General features: G+C 35.3%; 1 protein-coding gene across 3 annotated transcripts in view; it reads right to left on the bottom strand.

Moving 5' to 3' along the window:
- Window positions 1–14,161, bottom strand: part of WWOX (WW domain containing oxidoreductase) — a 507,992-nt gene that overhangs the window by 438,562 nt on the left and 55,269 nt on the right. The window lies entirely within an intron of this gene.

The following is a 14,161-nucleotide window of genomic DNA, read 5'->3' as shown; positions in this document are numbered from 1 at the left end:
AACTTTGATCATTACTTTTTTTCACAGAAGTAGAAAGGAAAACAGCATGACAAATTACAAAGAATAACTCGATTTTGTTTTTTTTTTTTTTTTTTTGATAGCGGAAATGCTTTTTACAAAAACTCATGCACTTGTAACTGCTTTCTTAAACCAATCAACTTATAAAAAGCTAAGATGAAACAAATTTTTAACCATTTTCGGCTGAGTTATAGATAAGTTATAGGGTCCATTCTTTATACAGCAAGACTAATTCTTTTGCATGTAGAGTTTCAGGAGATCAAAATATTATTTAGCTTTAGATCAAAAGATCTGTTATCTTAGTTAAGTCTAACAATACTCGAAAGTAAAATTCCTCATCTGGGGCTGTAATATTTGCTGAAAAAAAACTACTTCAAAACATTAATCAAATTTTTCGCCTACTGGGCAGCCATATGGTAAAGCAGCATGTGAATCTCACAAACTTGCTGATCTTCTGTAACTGGGTGCTATTAATTACGCTTGCTGCATCCATCTCTTAGATTTTCGCTTTGTGAAAAAAAGTATTTATTGCAACAGCTTTTACAAAACAAGGGAATGAAAATCACAATTGATTAATGAGCTGAATGGAAATATTTCCGTTAGCAGGTTTTTCAAATGAATAAGGATTAATACCATGGGTGAAAATGAACCCTACTTGTGTCCCCCCACACCCCTGTAGGGGAGGTGGAGTATAGTAACAGGGGGGCATGATGTCTAATATGCATTATTCACTGCATCAGCTTTACGAGGCAATAACGTTTAAACCAGATAGTTTAGTAACACAAGGGCTGAGGATTTTAATACATGTTTTAGTGCTAAATTCTTTGGTGTGAAATTGAATTGATTGTTTCACAACTGCAAATCATATATTTAAAGAGAAAAAAAAAAGAAAAACAACAACTAATAACAGATACTTTTTCTGAAATCCAGAGAAGCAAACAATTCAGAATGATAGTCTCCATTTTCTCTTCAATTCCTCAGGCCACACTACTGAGGCTGTTTTGGGATCTCAGCCATAAATCTAGTTAATCATAAATTATAGCTAGAATATAATCCTTGACTCTACAGCCTCGTGTGCCAGTGAAACGGACTCTCAGGAATTACTGAAAGAAGATTGTAGGGGTTGGCTAGAAAAGCCAGCAAATAAGTTAAAATTGTGTTAGTTAGCACACAAAAAATCCCAGGCTGGCGAAGGGCAATGCGACAGTTAGCTACCGTACACGTCCAGAGTAGCAGAAGTCATGGCACATCTGTGAAGATTTGCCATATCATATCTTCAAGTTAGAAAGGATGGGTTTTCTTGCTCTAATCTTCATATTAGCATCGTCTACAAAACTAGCTTATTTCAAAGTTTGGCAGTCTGTGAGCTTCATCCTAGGTAACAAGGGCAATGGTTCGAAGAAAAAGGTTATGATTAGTTCTTGAGAAGGACCAACAGAAAAAACAGGCTCCTTCCTTGGCTTCACCCAATGAAACAGAATGAGACAGACTGAAAAAACAAAGCTGCTTTTACCCAAAATATTCTGTGTATGTGACCCTCCTCAGACTCAAGAAAAAGAACAATGGGAAAAGAAATACCAGTAATATTCAGATCTTAAAACAAACAAACAAAAAAAGAATCTCTGTAGTTTCCCCTGAAATAATTATACTGGCAATTTACTGCAGGTGGAAGAAAGGGAAACGTCTGTCTCAAATGTAGATCTAGGATCTGCTAGAGCCATCATTTATTAAAAAGGTCCCACTCAAATACAGCAACTTCACGTGGAAGGAGACAAAGAAACCTTTACAAAAAGGCAATTTGCTGAATGATTTAAAATACTACATATTTCATAGACTCTTGAAACACAATACTCAGATATGCAAAGGAGTTAGCTCTATCTTGCCAAGTCACCTTCTTGAACTGTGGTGTAAATTCCCTTCCTCCCTAAACTCTTTATGCTTCTAAGCTTACAGAAATTTTAGCAGGCAATAATAAAAATGTTAAAATATTTAATTACCAGCTACTTCAAATTACATGACCACCAACTATATATTTAAAAAAAAAAAAATAAATGCTACTCTGAATATGATTTTTGTTCTAGAATAGAACCAAAGAAATATGACAATTTCCAATTTTAAATGCTCTTTGTTTTTTCTTATATCATCCCAACTCTAACGCAAATTATTCTCTTTGTAAACAATGAATAATCATACTACAATTTTTGTGATTAAAAGCTTGCAAGCCCTATACCTTCAGAAAGAAAAATCATTTAAAAAATTAGTATAAAACCTTATAAACAAGTTTTAATTAGTGACCCAAAATGTATTCCATAACTTTTCATCACCTCTTGGGTGATCTCTAAACCTCTCCCACATACATTGACTGTCTGCTTAAAAGTTTAAAGAGCTAACAAAATGTTTTAACGAGATACAAATCTCAGAGATCATTAATCAATATGTTCAATGTTATTTGTGATAATTCATCATGACATGATATTAATGGGTTACTGTACCCTTCAGAGGTGAGATTAATGCAAATGAGCAGCCACAATTAACTTTACTGCTCCCAACTCACAGGAATGGACAGATGATTATAAATGACAACTATATGTCAATTACAATATCCAATAAAGTGAAGCTTAGAGGGCAATCTATCTACTTTTATAGTTCTTGCTTGACATAGCTGAATTTAGCTCAACCCACTGTTGTCACAGCGTTACCAGTGCTTTGAAGGAGGGGTCAAATTTTTCAATTTCTATTTCTTCAGAAAGATTCAAATTGTGTATCCAAATACATTGTCTGAAGAAGGAAAGCTTCAGGAAACCAAGAGCAGACATTGCTTTCTTCTTCAGCTGAAGAAGATTGTATCTGTTCTCAAATTGCAACTGCAAAGCCACAGAAAATAATCTATCTCACTGTGTAATATACTAATTCAATTAAAAGAAAACCCAACATATTAATACAGCACTCTGAAAGAACTTACATTTGGTAAACAGCTTTGTTACACACAGGATACCAGGTCCACTTGGGTTAAAGATGCTGAGTTAGGTGTACATTGGTACATGAATTTTTGCATGCAAACATGTTCGTTTGATCAGCTCCTGACCACTAATGATTTTATACGAAGAGGTGAGGCTTCACAGGAAAAAAGCAGTTTCTAGTGGCATCAAAGGAATTAGAAACAAAGACGTATGTTCACAAACCCAACAGACAGAGGAAATTCTGAAAACATGATGCAGAAAATCATAAGATAGTTCTGTATTTTACATATTTAAAAAAAAAAAAAAAAGCATATCAGAGTACATAGCTCTAATAACATGCCCAGATTCTAAGCTTACTACCTTGCTCCAGAAAAGAAAGCTCTAGTGCTGATGACAAGCATCAGAAATACAGGTCAAAGCATTCTGGGAAGCCATGGAGAAAAATATCATAAAACAGGTATTTCTGTAATATTCATAACTTTTCTTTGTAGCATCTTTCCTATTTCTTATGGGAAATTGCCATCACGATGCACTTGGCCAACACCTTTGCACATGGAGCTGAGGATGGGCCTCAAACCGTAAACAACACTACTGCTTCATTTTACTTTTAGGCACTACTTTGATTCGTTGGCCACTTCAAGGTATAATTTTAGTTAGGATATCTGTAAACTTCAGCATATAATCATTTTTTTTAAATAAGACACAGAAGATTTCCAGACTAAGTTAAACGTACAAGCTGTTCTGGGATAAATGGATAGCGCTTAAGATAACAGCAGAAAAACTTCCAGTTCTGCAAACTCCCCGCTGAGCACCCAGTTTTCATTTAAAAAAGTAACTTACGGGAAGTCTCTTGCTTTTTATTTCCCTTCTTCCGCATAAAGCAGCTGAGATTTATTTTGGTTGTAGCTAAATTAAAAATATTCAGAAGTTATTCACAATATATTTTTGGATTTGTCTTCTCTTTCTACATAAATCCATCGGGGGAAAAAAAAATAAAAAAAAAAAAAGAAAAGTGCTAGATCCTGTGGCTTTCATTTAGCTTGTAGTATCAAATCCTGTAATGCAAGTCATACCCAGGCATTGCAGGCTACAGATACCCACAGAAATCAAGGAAGAAAGGACTGGAGGTGCAGCATAGGGAAGTACGTCGCAACGCGCATCAGCAGCTCCACTTGGAAACTATTAAGCAAAAGTCAATGGGGGTTTTGGCTAAGTAATCCTTCAGGCAATCCTTTGGCTAAGCAATTCTTAGGCTCCATTTGGCAAGTCCCTTAGCATATCACTGTATTTTCAACATGCCAATAATAAATCATGTAAGTATGTGCATGCTGAAGGACAGCAGGAAAATTCCTGGTTTTCTTTAAAGCAGTGTTTTTCAAGCACCTCTTCCCCTCACCTCATTTTATTTAATCTAATCATCAAGAAAAATGGTTGTCAACTGAATATAAGTGCTGACACCATTATCAGCCTTTTCAAAGTGGGGAAATAGAAGAAAATCTTTACTGCTTCCAATATGGTTAATACACAGTTTTGTGACACATTTAGTCCTGACTCATCCTGAAAAAAATGCGCTTTTGTGAAGAAACAGTCTCCATGCCAACATCTAAAAAACTGAAGTCAATAACTATCCCTTAAAATAATTTTATGATAGACAATTAGCCTCAGTGCTAATATTTTAGCAAAATACAGTATGTCCTACACTTTCTTGGTGATCCCAAGTTTATCAGCAGAAATAAAGTTTATTTGGTAAAAATAACACTTCTCTGTGCATCTACAAATGTCTAATAAATTTATAATTTAGACTACATTCATGTAAGAGCAGGATATACTTTTGGATATTTTGCTTTTAACTAATTAATCAACAAATTTGAGTTGGTTAAATAAAACCTCTTCCAACGCCTCCTATTTAATTGCAGTTTGGCACCAACAAATATATATCAAAATTATAGTATCTCCCTCGACAGGAAGCTCCTTGCTTCCACACACAGTTATGGCTCTCTGCAGAGTAACCAAGAACTGCTGACAACCTTGAACACTGCTACAACAATATTACTATACTTGGCAGAGAAGTACCCTTGCGGCAAGAGAAAAGCTGTAATTTTGACTGTCACTTCACATTACACTAGATATTATTTCACTGTATACACACACACACGCACTCACAAACTCTTAATAGACTATAGTTTTCTTACTGCCCAGCTCTTCTATTATAAATGACAATATAATACCATTGACCTACCGATAAGATCCCTAATAAAGCTAACACTTAGCATCACCGTAACTTTTCTGTTAAAATACAGCCACCATAAATTGTCTTGTCCCGGTCATCTCAAACTGCTTAAGTTGCTTAAAGTTATTTAGTATATTCTATTATTCTTTTTGAAAGAAAGAAAATACATAACAACAAGAAGAAATTATAATTCAATTGAATTTTGAGAATATGTTCTTAAATATTTGAATAACTGCAGACATCTTAAACACAAATATATTTACCCATGATCTACTTTGTTAAAAAAAATGGATTAATCTCTAGCACACTCAAAAATAATAATCTCTTTCTAGATGTCCAAAAATAATGTAAGTACAAAGGTAACAATATTTCATAAATAACTGGAAGAGAGAAGCATAGCTAACTTAGACTTCCTCTCTTTGTCCATTTCTCCATCTAGGAAAACAAGGAGAGAACCATTTAATATAAAAGTTTTCATTTTGAGCATACACAGGAAAGGGCCTTTACTTTAAATTTTAGAGGTACAAAATGTTCTGCTTTGAAGACGAATATTTTTGTGACCCTATAAAAAGGGTATTTGGTTGTTTTCAAACAGATCCAATACTAGAAGTCTAAAATAGGAGTTCACACCAAACCTTACCTCTTCAGTTCTTATTTTATACACTGCATACATAGACATTCAAAACATTTTTGCATGTATATGTGGAACAGGATTTACAAATTACAACTGTGCATTAACAAAATAATCTCAGTGAAATTTGGCCACGATGAGTCACTCCAGATAACAAATCGAGTTACAAATCAAATTACATGTTTTGAAATACTCTATCAGTTCACTTTATTGCAAGTAACTCCTATGTTTTTACCGGACATAAAAAAATATTCAATTAAGCAAACTGGATTTAAACAGATTTTGACCCAAATTACACTTGGAAACAGTCCTAAAAAATTGTGTGATTCTGACTTTTAGTTTTGCTCAAGCATATTTTGCTTCTACCCTTGTGTTACTGACATGTTTCAAATGCATTTAGAAAGACACCATCTTACTTGCATTGTTTAGATAAGGAAGCATCACTGAACCTCTTTGCCCTTCTCCAATAAAATGTATCAAAAACTTCAGTACTGTCTGCTGACCGCACCACATTTAACAAGATTCGCAAATGAACCCAGAGTAAGTTTCCCACTGTGACACATTAATAATAAGTTCCTTATCCCATCTATCCCAAGCCATGAATATGTAATGTTATAAAATGAGTCCTTTTCACACAACAGAACCTCAGACGTGAATAAATAAAAACTATCCATCACAAGCCTGTGAAAAATTAATGAGAGTTCTGAGACATAAGAAAAAATTGGTTACTGAGATAAGGTCCAGTATGTAAAAACTATGTTCTCCACCAGCTGTAAATTTTATTTATTTTAATACTTCACAAAAAGAGTTCCAAAAAAATCTTTTACCATAAGAAAAAGAAACACATTTACCATAAGAAACAGAAAAGGGGAAAATGTTGTTATGGTGAGACATTTTTAAGTAATCCAAATAGTGCTGAGAAATCAGCAAGTGGATCAAATATTACCATAACAGGGAGTTACATTTCCAGTTACAGCAAAGTTGTAACCTTAGATATTTAGAAACAGAGTTTCTATTCCATTTAGTTTCCCTTCAGAATTAAAATTCCTGATGAAATAAGTCAGTATATCTCCCAGAAGTTCACTTACTTGGATAAAAGAATGCATAGAAAGAAATTATTTTCATTCATATGAATGTCTCTTTACCAGTGAAGGCTTTAATCTCTTGATATGCAGTAATCTCTGTTTTGCAATATGAAGAGAAATAAGAAAAAAAGCATTTTTCAAAAGAGTCAAGCTGACACAATGTTTATTAGTACATTTTCCTAATCTTGCCCAAAAGACCATGTTGACGTCTGCGGACTAAAGTTTGGTGCCACAGCAGCTCATTATGACAGCCCCACTCAAACTGCATCACCAAGGAAATATTGGAAATTTGTCCTGAGACAGGGAAACGAGAAGATAAAAAACAAGAGGTACTGCCTAAGTTCTTGAAAGACGTTCCCCGAGACAGACAGCACTTAAACTATCCTACCAGTGGACTTCAGAAAAAAATTGTACGATCTATAGTTTTGTAACATGTTAGCTATTTTGTTGCCTATCAGCAAAAAACAAGTTTATGCTTAGTGAAACAAAACCAGGTCGCTTATTTTTTTCTGAAACCCGTCTCCGCTCACCTAGCTCTCTCCCATTACCTGTGTTTCTCTGTTTTATATCCCACCACCATTCCCATGTCTAGAATCTGCTGGACATCATGAGTTCCTCCAGGCATTCACGGTTTCAGTCTCCTTTCCCAGTTGGTGCTTGTGTATGAGCCGATAAGATCGGCAAGCACATTACTGGCCATTTCCTTAGTTAACAGGACAGGAAACCATAATGAAACAGGACAGCAGTAGAGCCCCCCTTCTTCCCCAGTGTACTGATTAGATTTCTCTATCAAGGAGTGGCTTCATCACATAAAAACCTGATCGAGCAGGATGTTTTATTCTTGGTTTCTTGAAAGTGGCTATGCCTGAAAGGATGGCCTCCAGAGTGCTGTCAGAGGTGTCTATCTGCAAAATAAATTATCTTTTGAAGTCTGTACCAAGAGTGATTGAGTGACTGTGAAGAATTATTTATTAGTCTTAAAATACCAGTGGATACAGTTAAGGAACTATTTTTTTTTTTTCTGTAAAACTAGTGTGATCTCAAAGAAGAAAGGGAAACAAGGCACAATCGTTTTAGAATGATCAGAATGTTGGATGCGTGCAGGAATAGCAGGTCCCCTCCACAAGGCTTCTGCTCTGTCAGGCAGAGCTCAGGCTGTTCAAAACTCCCAGCTTCCAGATGCATGGCCTGGCTTTCTTCTGGTGTGCTTTCGCTCACATTCATTGTCACCATTTCTCCTTCATGCATTTCGCATTACAAAAGCAATAATTCTCACCATTAAAAAAAAAGGTTAAAAACACTCCCAAAAAACAGCACAGTCCCATTAGCATATATATTTTTTCTTATAATTCAAAAAATAAAAATAAAAAAATGCACCCAAATAATTTCTATTACAGCCCTGCTTTTTGTTTGTGCTATTTTGGGGAGCAACACCTAACAGACATTAGCTGCCTCCTCTGTTTTAGAATAACTGACTTTTAAGTCCTTTGGTTTACAAACAGTACCAAAGATTTTTCCTACATTTTCAGCAAAATTTCTTAATGTTTTTCTCTCCCCTTTTTATTCAGGAATTTTTAGTCTCTTAAATAGGTTCACCAGACTACTTGTAAAACCTTGCTGCTTAAATAGGTATTAGATTTCCAACTGTGCCTAGGCAGCCGAAGCTCTCTTTCTTAAATACCCTTATTGCAGGCTGACCTTTCTTGACTTGATACACATATTTTGTAGGGGAATAGCCTTCAGGTCCATAATCAGTCCAGTCACATGCCCACCATATCTATGTAGGCACGTATGGCAAAAGCCTGCTAAATATCTTTGACATATATTATTAGCACACCTCGAGGTCAACTTACATATCACAACTCCAGCGAAAAAAGGCCAGTTGAGGGTTGATTAATTTTCAGATGTGTTTTAACCCTTACAATATCCATCACTGTATATGAGCTAAAGACACTGAAAAATGCTTTTTGTACTGAAGAGAAAAAAATAACAGACTACTGATTTTCTTGGATTCTCTAGGTCACAACAGACAGCAGCTAACGATGACCAGAAAGGATTTCAATATGCTATTTCCATCTGAAGAGTAGCTGCCCCAGTAATGCACTTCCTATGCTGCACCAGCATCAACGATGCTCTATATTTTTATATGATCTATATTTTTACTTGTTTGGCACCATGGTGGTTGCAATTGGCAGTGCAATAGATGAGTGGGCAAAGCATGAAATTAAAAGATATTCTTCCTGCTAGTGCTGACTGCGCAAAATCTCAGCCAGTAGCAGCCAAACACCAGAATGTTTATTTTTAAACTAGGGCAATATACCATTAGTTCTCAAGCTTAATTCAATTGATTTTCAAGCAAATAACAATAAAATTAACCCCTAGATAGGACAACCTTTCAGTGATGGATGAGTGTGCGATAGCAAACACCAAACCTCAATGCAATGAATTCCCCTGTGGAATGGCCAGGCAGATCCGGTCAAAAGTGACTCTGCAGCCAAAAGGAGTTCCCTGCTTCATCACCTCAGCAAAGATGGATTCCACGACCTTCTGAAAAATGCCTATATATAATTTTTGCTGAATAGGCCCCTCAGTTAACAGCAGAATCCAATTTGCAATTTAGCTTTAAATGCACACTCCACAAAAAGCTATCAGGTAAGAAAAAAATCTGACATGAAGATACAAATGCTTTCTGACATACGTAAGTAAAAACTAATACTATGACGTTTCTCAAATTAGCCATTTAGCATGTGCATACACTGAAGAAGTTTGAGAGTATAAGCATTTATTTTGTTTTTACATTTTTTTAGACCAAGAAAATATTTATGAAAAGAATAATAAATAATTAATTGTACTGGCTGCAAGCTGGGATTCTTTGCTGGTTAAACTATATGCAGTGAAATGGCATTTAAATTATATGAGAGAATTGATTCAAATGGCTTCCATTAGCAATTTGGCAGGCTGCTGTGAATTGCTCCTAATCAATTTTAAATAATGCTATCCTATCTGCGAATTAAGGCATCCTCATGTTAAACATCTCCATGTTGCAGACCAGTAAATCAGTGGCTAAAATACAAATTTCTTCATATCTTCTTATAACTCATTGTGTTTAACAGTATGCCATGAGTGAAACTTACATAGAATAAAATAATCACATGTACCTTCAGAGAAGAGTTCTGGGCTCTAAAGTTTTTCTCTTTTATTTAACATCAATGAATATTTAAAACTAGTGTTGTTGGCCACTTTACAGTACAATTTTATCAATCAATAGTAATTAGATCCATTTGAGCTGTAAATATTCACTATAGATGTAAGATGTAGCATAATCATATGAAGCAGGTGTGCTTTCATTATTTTTAAAAGTTCATATAATACAGACTGCCAAGGTGTCAGCAGACATTGGGGGTTTTGTTTCTCGTCTCTCTCTACCCTATCAATACAATTTGTATTTTTCAGTTTGACTTCAACTGCCTAACAAAGAAACTTTGCTCGTTTAGATGTTGCAAAATGATGGGATATTACCTCAACAAGATAGCTTTAGAAGGTCATAACCTTCATTGGTTTCATATGCTTGCCAAAGTAGGCAGGTAATATGCAAGTGAGCGTATCTGTCTGTCTTGGTATGGACTCTCAAGAAAGTTTGTCCCAGCAGTATTGATGTTTCTGATATTCAGAAAGTCTTTCATTAGTCTGATGTCCTTGGAATGTCCAACTCTTAACTGACCATACTTGACAGTCTTAAATTAAAAAATAAATAAACAAATAAATAAAAGCCAAGAGAGGGTAGAGCCTTGGTTCAGGAAACTTTTTGAATACAAGAAACTATTAAGATAATGGTAACAAGGACATTATTAATGCCAAGCGAATATAATGGAATCAGTTGAAAAAGCATTGCAATGCATTTTGCATCTTAAATCATCTTCCTCAGAACAGAAAATTACCTAATAAACTGGCTTAGAAGGTGAAAAAGCAGATTCAAAAACGTACAAGGAATTCAGTTTTTGTGGGCTGGGGGGATCTGGAGAGGAAGAGTATGAAGTGTGCTTTTTGCACACGAAGAAAACAATTCTTTAACAGACTGTGACAGCTAAAGTAAATCAAGGATTTACTTTACCAAAGCAGTAAATGTAGTGATGAGGAACTGCTTCCAAAAGACTGTAAAGCAAAGTGCTGTAGTAAATAAAGCCTTCCCACATGCTTCCACAGTTCAGCTCTGAACTTCAGAAGCACGACTTTCAAGAAACACGTCACTGCACAGAACACCTTTGCTTACTTATACCCCACCACTGCCCTGTCTCTTCCAATGCAAAATGTGGAGAAATTGAGGACAAATATGCAAATGGAGCTGTAGAGGCAGACATATAGCTAATATTAAGTAATTCCTAATTCTACTACATTCCTTTTTGAACTGACTATAGAGTATATACTATATAGTATAGTCAGTTCAAAGAAGAGATAGTATTGTGTATGGAGGTTTAAGAATGTTTATTGTATGCCTATAATGCTCAAATTCCACAGTGCCTATACAGATATAGTAACTTGATGGCCTCCCAGGTAACTGCAACCATGTGTGCCCTTGAATGAAAGCGGCACCCTTCCAAGTCTGAGGCTGAAGAGAGAAGACTGGAGATGTCAGGGGCTGTGGGCAGATATTTCCTGTGAGAACTAAATAATATCACACCCTAATTTACAGTTAATCCTGATTTAAAATCAGAATACTGTACCCCGATATTTTCATGAGATTATCTCATCCCTAAATCATGCTTAAGATACTCAGGAAATAAGGGTTCTGTGCTCAGTTCTCTCCAATACCTGAGGTCTCTTGATGAGGGCTGGCTAATGGAAGGAGCAGTCGTGAAGAGTATAAATAAATACAAAGAACTGAAAAGCAGCATATACAAGGCACCTTATTTCCAAATCTACCCTGCCCTGACCCTGCAATGAGTGGCAACAAAAGTCCTTAGCTTTGTTTTAGGGCTTGAGATATACAGGGTACAGCATTTGCCTCTGTTGGCAATGTTCATTCAGTGTTGGTGGTGGATGTTGCTAAGAACAGTGATACCACCTATGCCATTTCTGATGCCCAATGGAAGATCTAGAGTCAGTGGCTAAACTGTTCAACAGTGTTTCCACTGGACTCCACAATGCTGTGGGTATGTGACACGAGCCCCCTTGAACTGATGTTAGAGCTTGTCGAAGTATGCAATCACATTACATCCATTGCATGCAATCACACTTCGTGCTGTGCAGACAGCTGAAGATGAGCTCAACAACAAAATCTACAGAGCCACAACACGCTGCTGACTTGGACCCAGGTGTGGGTTTATTCCACCTTCTAAAATATGTTGTCTCTGAAATACTTCACTTCATTTTTTTTCCATGATTTAAACTTCAGTTCTTTTAGTCATATATTAATTGTATCAGTTATTTGTATCCACAGCTATCACGTACTCTCAAAAGTCTTTTTATCTGACAGAAAGGATGATACTGTATTGTACATTAAGATGACAGTTGCTTAGTTAGCATGGTGTGAATACACAAGACAATAGTAGTTAAAAGTGAAATAATTTTAATACCAAGAACATCTAGATCATATCAGCAGATGCCAAGTTTAAAATATATACCCCTTTCCTTCCATGATAAAAGCAAAGACACTGAAAAGAGGCTACTTCTCTTTTGCCTTTCTTGAGAAACTTACTTATATCATCACCTACTCAAAGGATAATTTGAAAATACCCTCTAATGTGAGAACCCTGGTATCAAATTTTGTCTTGCAAAAGAGTTTTGTGGTATGTTAACTACCTGAAAATAGAGGTCTACGGAGGAAAGAATTAATATAACCTACATAGCAAACAATTAACGCAACCTTAATGCTAAACAATCTTTGAACTCAGCACATTTGGACAAGACTACTTATCAAAAAATTACTGTTCTTATTTCTGTTGGTTGCTAAACAAGGTAATACAGTAATACTTACCACAACAGTATTATGCAATGATCCAGTTTTAATGCATACCAGCATTCAAGAAATTAGATATAGAGAAAATCTCTCAAGAGTACTTAAATTTTAATCACTTTTTTATTGTTATATTGCAGGAGTCAAGAGTAGAGTAAACAACGTTCTTAACCCCACAGGGCCTTAAGCAGGTACTTCATACAGAAATGCGAAGATGCTAGCAATTTGTACTGTTCAGAGATGCTAAAAAAGTCTGCCGTCATTCAATACCCCCTTGTATCATTAAAAGATTCTTATGCAGCTCATTCACTATCAGTTCAGATATCTTAAATCCATCAATAATATTGGAAAAAAAACAGCTAGATTATCAAAACAACATTTAAACAAAGCTTTAAACTAACCTCTGACAAAAATATTTTCTTTAAGGGTATTTCACAAACCTGTACAAGACAAAAAAAAATAGCATACAAAACCACATTGCTTATGTTTTCTAAACTAGTCTAGAATTTTCTGTAGAAACAGTTACTTGGCTGGCTAAGTAGGACAGCTAGTACATTTCATGTCTTTTTCAAATAACATTTTTTATGAGCATTTCTATCCCAGAAATAAAAACCTAGAGGTTCAAAAATCAGTATTCTACACTAGTTATGAACATGTGTTTGACCAATTTCCTATTCAAAACATAAAATCCATACACAGGTGGATTGAACTTATTAATGTTTAGGCAAAGTGCAAATTTAATCCATGAATACATCCACTTCAGAATGCTGATGCACACAAAGATACTTAGATGTATCAAAGCCAGTGCTGGACCCTCCGTTGCCTCTAGAAGACAGAATAGTTTTCTCATCACTCTTATATAACTGATTAGGAAAAAAAGCCTAGAGTATCTCAGTACGAAACTATTGATAGGCAAACGGGCATTCTTCTATTACAAAGTTATATCATCTATGGCACTTGAAAAAAACAATGTGCATTAACTCTATGAATAAACTCTATGAAAAGTTTTGGACATTCACTGCCTTTATCTTTCTATGCTGACATCAACTAACATTGGTAATACATTCATCAATTTAGGAAGCAAAGAATAAAGAGGTACTTTTGGAAAAACAACTTTTCTGTTCTGAAAGTATCAGCTTTACATACAGGGCTCAAGACATCTTATGACATTTTAAAGTGTATTTAACATCTTAAAAAAAACTCCGAATGGCTTTAGTCATTTACTGTACATGTCCACTATAGGTCTCATACTCATCAGATAGAGTATATCTAGCATGTATTTAT

The sequence above is a fragment of the Aythya marila genome (assembly GCF_965140915.1).
Source record: "Aythya marila genome assembly, chromosome: 12".
NCBI classification, from domain to species: domain Eukaryota; kingdom Metazoa; phylum Chordata; class Aves; order Anseriformes; family Anatidae; genus Aythya; species Aythya marila.
This window is presented reverse-complemented; position numbering and strand designations above follow the sequence as displayed.